Here is a 12,108-nt window from a genome sequence, read left to right on the forward strand (position 1 = left end):
GGGAAAGAGGAAGAGGGACAGGTGGCGGAGGAAAGCAGCAGCGGCCCTAAGCCACATCGCAGACGTGCCTGTGGGAATAGAAAATCCCCGTAGAACGGGCCTACAGGCCGGCGTGGCGGCGTTCCATTTATGTCCAGGAGCGTAGACACCTCGTGGAGTCTGCTCGTGCAGCTCTCCAGGAGCGGAGCGACGAAAATCGCGAGCACGGTCCACGCTGGTCGAAGCGAGATGCTGCGCGAGGGAGACAGAGGCAGAGGGAAACGGGGAAGGACGACGAGGGAAGGATAGAGAGAAAGAGAGAGAGAGAGAGATGAAAAATCGTCTGCGCGCAAGGGTTCCAGGGCGTTCACCCAAGGGTGGGTCCAGCTCCAGACACAACACTCACACCCCCTTTTTATGGGGTGGTAAAGTGCCCCACTCTCCTTGCTCTCGCTCTCTGTCCCTTCTCCTTCCTCTTCCCTTCTCCTCCGCGCGCTTCGCCCCTCTTCATCCCTTCCAGAGCGCTCAGGCAGGGTGGAGTACGTGCGTTTACGTTGCGCCCTGCGTTATTTCGTTTCGTTGCGTGGCACACGCACAAAAGCTCCACTCCTCCTCCGTCTTCCGTGCTTCTTTCTTTTTCTTTCTCCTCCTTTCTTCGTCCCCGCAACGCTCCAGCCTCTCTTACTACTCCACCCACCCTCCTTTCCCTTCTTCTTCTTCGATTCCTCTGTCTGTGCCAGTCATTCCTCCCGACCCGACGTATCTAACGATATAAACCTTCGCTGGCGAAGTACCCTACCTAGTCTCTATGGCAGTCCGAGGCCAGCTTTGCGCGTTGCGTACGATGATTGGTCGCGTGGAGAGAAATCCCGTCGAAAATTTAGAATCTATTCGGCGAGGGTGGGTTACGTATTTTTCTCGCCAGCATCGGTGAGCTAGCTACTTGGCAGCTGCATCGAATCAGCGAATTCGCGGCGAGATTTCGCGGTTCCAAGGCGACAGACACGCGTTGTTGGACAGAGTTGAGAACCGCTGTAATTAAACACCGGCAAATCCAAAGCGGCGGCCCATTAAAATATCCCCTAACGAGTGTGGGGACCACCCCGTAGCCACCCTGTCTGGCGCAACAATGACTCACGCGCACCCCCGTGACTTCTGTGCGCCGCCGATCGTCGATCGTTCGCCACCTAGGACGCCATCCATTTACAGGCCTTCGATCCCTGTCCTGCCTTTTCGTGTCACTCGAGCACCCTGTCCAGAATCTCCTTCATGCCAGTTGTCTAATTTATCCCTCGATCTCGGTCGACGGAAATTTTGCACGAATTTCGCACGAGAAATTGCGACGAGTTACAGAAATCACGGAGTCATTGGGAAGAGGGTGAAAGAGAAGGGAGGGTTTATTATTTTCTCTGTCGGAACTTGTTTTTTTTCGGTTCGTCTACCCCTCACGAATGGAAGATGGAACTTTCCCATAAACATCGTTGGGTTAAACGAGGCTCGTTGATTTCCCGCGGAGCTAACACGCGTTTCGGCTCTGCTCGGTGCCTCGTTGCCGCTCGCAACCCTCACCTGCGGGCCTGCAAACCGCTACGGGCGCGAGTGCACGAGGTACGGGCGAAGAAAGGTTCGCGAATGGGCGTCGACGTTGGGGGACCAGCCGATTCTTCGAATACGTCTCTGAGGTATTCGGGCACGAGGGGAGAGGGTGACGCGTAATACTTGGTCGTGAGAGGGAAATTTAGGAGAGCAAAAGTGTTAATCATTGCACTTTGAAAGCAGTTTTAGGGAATTTAAATAACTACCCCTTTTATTGGATGATTGGTTTCACGAGGATTTGGGGGGATTTGGAGTATTTGTAATGGAAGTATATTTGTATAAACTGTTTTTTGGCCGATGTAGTTAACTACCCCCTTGGATACCTTGTATTGATCGATTTGTCTCTTAAAGATTTATGGAAAATTCGAAAGAATATTTAAAGGAAATTTTGGGTGCAATGAAAATAAATATAGAATTGTTTTCTATGAAATATGATTAACTACTCTCTTTGATATGTTTTATTGGACGATTATTCCTATTAAGGATTTATGGGGTGTTTGGAACGCTATTGGAGGAAAATTTTGAGTATATATGGAAATAAATATAAAATTGTTTTCTGAGCGATGTAATTAACTACCCCTTTGATATTTTGTATTAAGCGATTATTTCTATTAATAATTTATGGGAAATTTGGAATATTATTTAAAAGAAATTTTTAGTGCAATGAAAATTAATTGTAGAATTGTTTTCTATGCGATATAATTAACTACCCCTTTAATATCTTTTGCTGGGCGATTATTCCTATTAAGGATTTATGGGAAATTTGGAATGCTATTTAAAGAAAATTTTGGGTGCAATGAAAGTAAATATACAATTGTTTTCTATGCGATATAACTAACTACCCTTTTGATATCTTTTATTGGACAATTATTCCTATTAAAGATTTATGGGAAATTTGGAACGCTATTTCAGTAAAATTTTGAATTTATATGGAAATATATATAGAATTGTTTTCTATGCGATATAATCAACTACCCCTTTTGATATCTTTTATTGGTTAATTACGCGTTTACGAGTAGGGCTACGACTATGGATTCCTAATATGAAAATACCATGATTCGTTTAAAAAATTTGATAGAAAAATGGAATGAAAAATTTCGAAAATGATTTACACTACAATAAAAGGAAATATATAATTCATCCTGAACAGTTTTCTGTAGAAAATAATCAACTACCCCTGTCTAGATCTTTAACTGTGTGATTAACCCTTTGCGAATGGGATTACGACCAAATAAAAATACACTATGGAAGAACCGTATTAAATTTAAATTATACTGGAATTAAATACCCGATGAATTTCTTTGCTCATTACAAAAATATTCAAAAAATATATTCCACAGTCATATATTTTATTTAATCGCGTATATTATAATTATTCCGACCGTTTAACTCGTCTTTATACACCTCTAAAATCAAGCATTCAGACTAAATAATTTTCGAAAATTTCGAAGATATATCAATCTGAATGTCAGTGGTTGTAAGTACAATAGTCTCGCGCGAGGAGCGTGATTATATTTCGTACGTTCTCGCGAGTGGATTGCCATAGTCGGCGGCAAGGGCGAACGTTAAACCGTTTCCTTGTTTTCCTCCCTCTCCCTCGTCCTCTTCGCCACCATTTTTTTTCCTTGCGGCTCATTGTAACGGAGTACACACTCGAAACGCGAGTGGTACCCTCTCCTCCTCGTGTACATTTTTTCCCGTTTCGTTCTCTCTTAACTGCCTCTTGCAGCGCACTCGAACGCGTTACCGGGCCGCGAATTCTTTTGTCTCGCTGGTCCCGAGGCAGCTTCCGCACGGTTTCCAAGATTAACGAGAACCATTCCTGGTCCTCGATTCCTCGAATCTTCCGGGCCATCGGTTCGTCGGGAAAACGGAATTTCTCGCCGTCTATGTTGCGCGGAACGCGTCCGGACGTTTCCTCGAGATAGGCGGCGCTGCAGTCTGCCGTGGAACAGCAAGTGCGAGGAGAAAGCCTCGAAACACGTTTACTTCGTTTTATCGATGCAGGGATTATTTTTATTAGAGTGGGGACGTACGTCAAATTGACTTTGTGCCAATGTAAATGACGTAAAATTAACTGCGTATCAATAGGGTAACTTGACGTGTAATTAACTGTAAATAAGTAGAGGTGACTTGAAATCAAATAACAAATAATATTGTGTTAATGCAAATAGAATATACCTCCATTTAAGGATACTTCCTGCATTTAATTTGACTTTAAATTACTAATATCGATAGGGAGTCAATTTGACTTCAAGTCACCACTGTTGACAAGAAGTCAATTTGACATCAAGTCACCACTATTGTAGGGAGTCAATTTGACTTCAAGTGACCAATATTGATAGGGAATCAATTTGAATTCAAGTCAGCACTATTTATAAGGATTCAGTTTGACTTCAAGTCGCCACTATTGATAGGAAATAAATTTGAATTCAAGTCACCACTATCCGTAGAGAGTTAATTTGACTTCGAGTCACCATTATTGTAGGGAGACAATTTGACTTCAAGTTACCACTATTGATAAGAGGTCAATTTGACTTTAAGTCACCACTGTTCACAAGAAGTCAATTTGATTTTAAGTCACCACTATTCATAGGGAGTCAATTCGACTTCAAATCTCCACTATTCATAGAGAGTCAATTTGATTTTAAATTACTAATATTGATAGGGAGTCAATTTGACTTCAAGTCACCACTATTCATAGAGAGTCAAGTTGACTTCAAGTCACCACTGTTGGCAAGAAGTCAATTTGACTTCAAGTCACTACTATTGTAGGGAGTCAATTTGACTTCAAGTGACCAATATTGATAGGGAATCAATTTGAATTCAAGTCAGCACTATTTATAAGGATGCAGTTTGACTTCAAGTCACCACTATTGATAGGGAATCAATTTGAATTCAAGTCATCACTATCCATAGAGAGTCAATTTGACTTCAAGTCACCACTGTTGTCAAGAAGTCAAGTCAAGTCACCATTATTGTAGGGAGTCAATTTGACTTCAAGTCACCATTATTGTAGGGAGTCAATTTGACTTCAAGGCACCACTATTGATAAGAGGTCAATTTGACTTTAAGTTACCACTGTTCACAAGAAGTCAATTTGATTTTAAGTCACCACTATTCATAGGGAGTCAATTCGACTTCAAATCTCCACTATTCATAGAGAGTCAATTTGACTTTAAGTTACCAATATCGATAGGGAGTCAATTTAACTTCGAGTCGTCACTATTGATAAGAATTCAATTTGACTTTAAGTCACCACTATTGACAGAAAGTCAATTTGATTCCAAGTCTCCACTACCATCGGTCCAGCATGAAAATTCATTCCACACGCACACGCCACCCATACCGAAGACTGTCGTTCCCATAATAATTTAATTAACATCTAGGTTTCGGGAATTTTCGGGGACTGCTCGATCCTCGAGATAATAGAGGGCTCGTTGGTATATATCCCAGTGACTTTTATCTCGCTTCGACCGGTATCGCGAACTGCCAGGTCGACTCTGATAAAGGGAATTGCCGAGACTTAATGAAAAACACGAGATCGGCTTCGTTTCTCGTTGCTTTTCAACGGAGAATGCAGCTCGCGCCTGCTGCTGTTTTATTCATTATTGACGAGCTAAGTTAAATAGCGCCGCGAATTAATGGGACGACAAAGGGAATCGTCGCGACCTCTCCGTTTTCCTTTGTTTCCTCACCGCCTGCTGTTCGATTCATCTTCCGATTCTGTCAATCTCTGTTCCCTTAACACACCAGGAACCAATCTGAAGCTACTACCTAAGTGTCGGTGTACGTGGATGATAATAATCGAAATTCCGAACGTGGCAGTAATTAAATTTATTTTAATAAGGATAATACAAGGTGTGCTTGGAGAAACGATTTCATTACTGATATGTTTAAATTAATTTTATATTATTACGCGAAATGGAGCGTGGATCGTTGGTCATGGGATTGGTGACAATTTTCATAGAAGAAATTGCATTTAAATATTAATAAGTCGAGGTATTAAGAAAAATTTATGTTTCGTTGGAAAACACTCTGTACGGAATATTTCTTTCAAATTCGAGGTACGAGTAAAAATAATTGTGCAAGGGAGACACGATTTTGATATTCTCCTTAAAATATACTTAAACTTTGTAAACCACGAACAAATATCGAAAGAAGAAAAACGAATTCCTTTATCTCCCCCCACCCCCACCCCTTCCCCCGTAAACTACCCTATTGTCCCAAAATTTGTCGCACAATTACTACTACCATATTCACGAATAAACACAAATGAAAACGAAAATGAAAATATCGATATATGAAACTCCAAATAATGACACAATTCCACCAATGCATGACACCCACCATGACACAAATGAGGTTAATAAAACAGGGTGTAATACGACATCCAAAAACCTAACTATTATAAGTCAACGAATTTACCCTAAAATACACTATTCATTTACATAAAAGTAAAAAAAATATATACAGCTCCATTAAGAAAATCCAAAAATCCAAGGTGTGGATAGAAATGGACACCAATATCTTCTATATTCTTACTATATTTAGATAAAAATATTTAAATAATGAAAACAACTCGCAATAAACTATTTTAAACAAAAAGATTGATCGACACTTTCTAAAAAATTCTTCTCACACACACACACACACAAATGTTGTATTCTGGCACATTCTTCTAAACATATTTTTAAACATTATTTATACTAGACTGCACTCGCATTTACACATATAGAACCAACACTCATACAAGGTTCCTTTGAATCGACCTAGCAAAAATTGATGACCACTCTGACATACCCCCGTCAAAATAGGGTAAATTTCATTCGAAAGATTTTTCGAAACGAACTATACTTTAGAAAATAATCTAACGCGAAATTTCAAATAAGACACCCTGTATAATAAAAATATAAATTAACCCTTTGCACTCGAGAGGTGGCCCTCAGTCGCCATTTAATCAGATCCTAAAGATCGATGTTAACTAATACATCGAAGTAAAATAATTCTTAATTTGCATATGATTCCTTATTTACCGTTCTAAAAATATCGTCAAATTTATGGCAGAAAGTCTTCGAATTACTATTTTCCTGTAGCGAAAAATTCGTCGAGTGCAAAGGGTTAAATATTGTGGAATAAATATTGTCAAATATATATCCACGTGTATCTAACCACCGATTCCTCACTTATAGTATACAGGTACAAGTATACAGGATTAACAGTCACACCGCACCAGTGGCGATATCGAAATCGCACAGTGTCTGGATAACGATGATCGTCAGCGCGGCGTAAAACGCGCGCTCGTAAAGCGAGCGTCGAACGGTGGTAGCCGCGTCGCGTGGACTCTCGCGGACATTTTCGTCGAAACTTCTGCCCATGACCGTAAATCAGCGTTTTAAACGCGCGGCTCGGTGGTAGCCGATTCGGGACCAAAGTTTCTCGCGAGCAAGAAAAGCCCGTGCGGACGGCACGTGTGCCACACGCCCGCGTGTGTCTCCGCTCTCCGCCCACGCGAGATCGTAAGAAAATACAAATAATCGCGCGGCCAAGTACATCGGGACGGGCAGAAGAAAGCGTCGGTCCTACGACTCGATATTTTATTGCGGTACTTTTACGACCGGAGGACCCCCCGGTTATTTACTCGCACGGTTTTCCTCGCGCTCTCGCCATTCCGCGGCCGTCGAGGGTTGCTTTTTCGTCGCTAAGAAACCATAGGTCGATCCTCGCGGGGTGAATGTGACGATCGAATTGCGATTAATAGAAATTTCACTGGCGACGAATTTATTCGCGACGAAATGCTCGGGGCGCCACGAAGTAATAGCACGGCCTAGTGTTTCCGATGTTTACTGATGTAATTTTATATTTAGGTGTAGGGATGTGTATGATTATTTTATTTTTGTGTTACGATCGAATTGTGATTAATTAAAATTCCATCGAGCACGAATTTATTCGCGACGAAATGCTCGGGGCGCGACGAAGTAATAGCACGGCCTGCTGTTTCCGATGTTCACCGATGTAATTTTACATTTAGGTGTAGGGATGTGTATTGTTGTTTTACTTTTGTGTGATAATCGAATTGTGATTAATCGAAATTCCACTGGCGACGAATTTATTCGCGATGGAATGCTTGGGGCGCCACGAAGTAATAGCACGGCCTGGTGTTTCCGATGTTCACTGATGTAATTTTATATTTAGGTGTAGGGATGTGTATGATTATTTTATTTTTGTGTTGCGATCGAATTGTGATTAATTAAAATTCCATCGACCACGAATTTATTCGCGACGAAATGCTCGGGGCGCGACGAAGTAATAGCACGGCCTGCTGTTTCCGATGTTCACCGATGTAATTTTACATTTAGGTGTAGGGATGTGTATTGTTGTTTTACTTTTGTGTGATAATCGAATTGTGATTAATCGAAATTCCACTGGCGACGAATTTATTCGCGATGGAATGCTCGGGGCGCCACGAAGTAATAGCACGGCCTGGTGTTTCCGATGTTCACTGATGTAATTTTATATTTAGGTGTAGGGATGTGTATGATTATTTTATTTTTGTGTTGCGATCGAATTGTGATTAATTAAAATTCCATCGACCACGAATTTATTCGCGACGAAATGCTCGGGGCGCGACGAAGTAATAACACGGCCTGCTATTTTTGGTGCACACCGATGTAATTTTATTTTTAAATGTAGGGATGTGTATGGTTGTTTTACTTTTGTGTGTCGATCGAATTGTGATTAATTAAAATTCCACTAGCGACGAATTTATTCGCGATGGAATGTTCGGGGCGCCACGAAGTAATAGTACGGCCTGCTATTTTTGTTGCTCACCGATGTAATTTTATTTTTAAGTATAGGGATGTGTACGGTTATTTTAATTTTTATTTACTACTCGGTGAAGCAGTTGTTAGTCGTGGATATTATATTTAAATAAAAATATTATATATTTATTAAACAATATTATAATTCAGGGTAAAAATTATCGAGGAAATATATCTAACTCCATTTACACTGTTTCACGTTACTCACACACATGTTTGCTCTCAATCGATTCAGAATTGTAACTGACCTATCCAAATACTTTCTTCTTCGTTCTTATCGAGACATTCTCTTATAATTCGATCAATAAAAATTGACTTCTTTCGAATCTGTTTCTAAGCAGACCATAATACATTTTGCATTATGCAGTTTTTGCAGATTTATTTATACTTCAAAAATATTGCCAATTTTTATTCACGGAATTATTAAAAATTGTGAAGATTGTATAACCTTAGGTAAATAGTTATTTACCCAATTTTAGTTTCTAAAAATTTTGATTTTTAAAAACGAGTTTGAACGTCTGACACGATTCGGGACCACCTAATTATTCGAAACGAAGAAACTAAAAGGCATCTTGACCCCTTCCTGTATTTTAACGAGTCTGACACGTGATGAAGATTTTGGCCCAAACATAAACATCACGAGCCAGACTCGTGAACAGAAACCCGGGCCAAACGTAAATATCACGGAATGATTTACTAATTACGATCGTAATTGAGTTTTAATTGCTATCATTACGCCACGAGAATTAGTCACGTTTCTTATAATCTCTATTACAAAGCAGTTTAGTTATTGAAGTTTCAGTTTGAACCCGGATTTCGTCGAGCTAAATGGCACGGGAAGGGGTTAATTAGTATACTAGCATACTTCATAATACTCGAAAAAAGGGTGCAAGGAAACCATTGCAGCAATTACACGGTACCTCTCTCCCATGCAAAATAAATCTTCTATTATAATTATAATTCTTTTAATTATAATTCTCCTCTCATAAAATAATTCTGCAAAAATTTCGCGAATCTTCCACCGACTTTGTACCCCGTAATTTATTTATTATCCATAAATAGTCGAGTGTCATCTGTTCAACGCATCTCTGTGGCCACAATCGCGAGAAGAATGTCGAACGATCGTACCCAGCAAGCCAGACAGTGAATCATCCCAAGATATCAACTGTACCCCCGTTACAAGTTTCAACCAAGTCTCTATCATCCTTCCCAAAGCAACCATTCGAACCTCGGAAGCTCTTATTTTTCTCTTACCAAACACCGAGTGTTCGAGCGTGGAAGTTGGAAAGTGTTTTATCGTACATATACACGGGACAAAGATTCGAGGAGCACGAGAATCGGTATAATACGCTTTAATAGGAATATGAAAAGCGAACGGCAATGGGACCCCTGACAATGTCTCCGACCTGTCTGAGGCAAGTTCCCCGCGAGCTGTATATCCCGAAAAACGCGCCACCATCGACTGTCTCCTCAACGATGCCCGCCATAATGTTCGCGGGATAAAATGGACATAAAATCGGCATAAAATCGACATAAAATCGACGCGATACCCGATAACCTCTGCAGCTCGTGGTCTCGCGTTTTCTTCCTTTCCAAGGGTCCAAAACTCCCGTCTTCATCGTCGCCATGAAATTTTCATCCGGCGACGACTAATCCTGCCAAGGATTCCCCTCGCGAATTATCTCGAGAATCATCTTATCCGTATTTATCTCTCGCCCCTTCTCCGGCCGCGACCCTACTCGCCTCTCTTTTTCTCTTCGCTCAACCCTCGCGCGATTTATACGCGTCGCGCGAAACGACGGGGGCGTAGGCATCGTTTCCTAATTACGGGATGAGAAAGAATTACCAGGTCCGTGCGTGGCTCCCCAAAGGCCACAGCTCGCATTCGCTATGTCTGCGAACGTCACCGGGATGTAACGTACATTCGTAATTCCCGCACGTCCTGCTCGCATGCGCGCGAACCCGTGTGAAATCTCGTCAAAAAATTATCGCCGATGAACGGCGGTGACTGGCTACCTGTCACGTCCCACGCACTTGCGTTATTTCACGAGAAAATAACGATTGCGATTTTTTTATTGAAATATTATTTCTCGAGTATTTTATAAATTATTACTAATTATCGCGTATTAGAAAATTGGAAAATATTGGAATTGATTAGCAGTACGCGAAAATTCCGATGGCGATTTTTTAATCCGAATATTATTCGCCGAATATTTCACGAATTATTACTAATTATCGCGTGTTAGAAAATTAGAAAATTGGAAAATATTGGAATTGAATAACAGTACGCGAAAATTCCGGTGGCGATTTTTAAATCGGAATATTATTCGCCGAATATTTCACGAATTGTTACTAATTATCGCGTGTTAGAAAATTAGAAAATTAGAAAATATTGGAATTGATTAGCAATACGCGAAAATTCCGATGGCGATTTTTTAATTGGAATATTATTCGCCGAATATTTCACGAATTATTACTAATTATCGCGTGTTAGAAAATTAGAAAATTGGAAAATATTGGAATTGAATAACAGTACGCGAAAATTCCGATGGCGATGTTTTAATTGAAATATTATTCGCCGAATATTTCACGAATTATTACTAATTATCGCGTGTTAGAAAATTAGAAAATTGGAAAATATTGAAATTGAATAACAGTACGCGAAAATTCCGGTGGCGATTTTTAAATCGGAATATGATTCGCCGAATATTTCACGAATTATTACTAATTATCGCGTGTTAGAAAATTAGAAAATTAGAAAATATTGGATTTGAATGGCCGTACGCGAAAATTCCGATGGCTATTTTTTGATCGAAATATTATTCCTCGAATATTTTATAAATTATTATTAATTATCGCGTATTAGAAAATAATGAAATATTAGATTTAAATTCCGAATCGCTCTATCAACGACGAAGGATTTCCGATTTTTTCATCGAAATATTCTCCCCCGAATATATCACGAATTTTTATAAATTATCGCGTATTAGAAAATTATAAAATAAAAATATTAGATTTGAACAGCATAATACGCAGTATGAATTACAGATAATCGCGTATATATTATCATATAACACGTTATAAACGATACGATAGTCACATCGACCCCCTGGTTCCCTTCCCCCCCCCCCCCCCACCCCCCCCCCCCCTTAAATCGGAAATATCAAAATTACCGTGTAACTTTTGAACGACTGTGTATATTTCTCGCATTTTTCGAGCGGGACACCGGCACATAGGCGTGTTCCACGAGCGAGAGTGTAAAAATTCCACGGAATTACTTGTCGGCAAACGTGGACATACTTTATGGAGGATACCGGTGTTTAAACGGCGGAAAAGTGGAGCCGGGAAACCGTGGTCGCCTGTTTCATTCCGCCATTACGAACCCGAACCTAGAACACGTTCGCGGGTATAGCTGTTCCCCGAACGTGCCCACGGATAATCACGGAGTAATAAGCAGAATAAATCGAAGCACTGGTACTTGGTAAAATTCCAACCTTCGGGAACGAAGTTTAATCTCGAACATGCGAGGCCCAGGGGCCGGCATTATCGAATTTTCTCGCTCAAATGGTTCCAGTCACGACATCTCGTCGTTCCTATTTTTCGCGGTGTACGCGGCCAGTAATTTGCCGGGGCATGATAAGCTGCCTAATTAGGACAACGACAGATGGTGCTTAGAGGGGTGGACCGAATTCGGTGAAAGAGGGACAGAGAG

Source organism: Eufriesea mexicana, unplaced genomic scaffold (assembly GCF_001483705.2).
Source record: "Eufriesea mexicana isolate 0111107269 unplaced genomic scaffold, ASM148370v2 scaffold1623, whole genome shotgun sequence".
Taxonomy (NCBI): domain Eukaryota; kingdom Metazoa; phylum Arthropoda; class Insecta; order Hymenoptera; family Apidae; genus Eufriesea; species Eufriesea mexicana.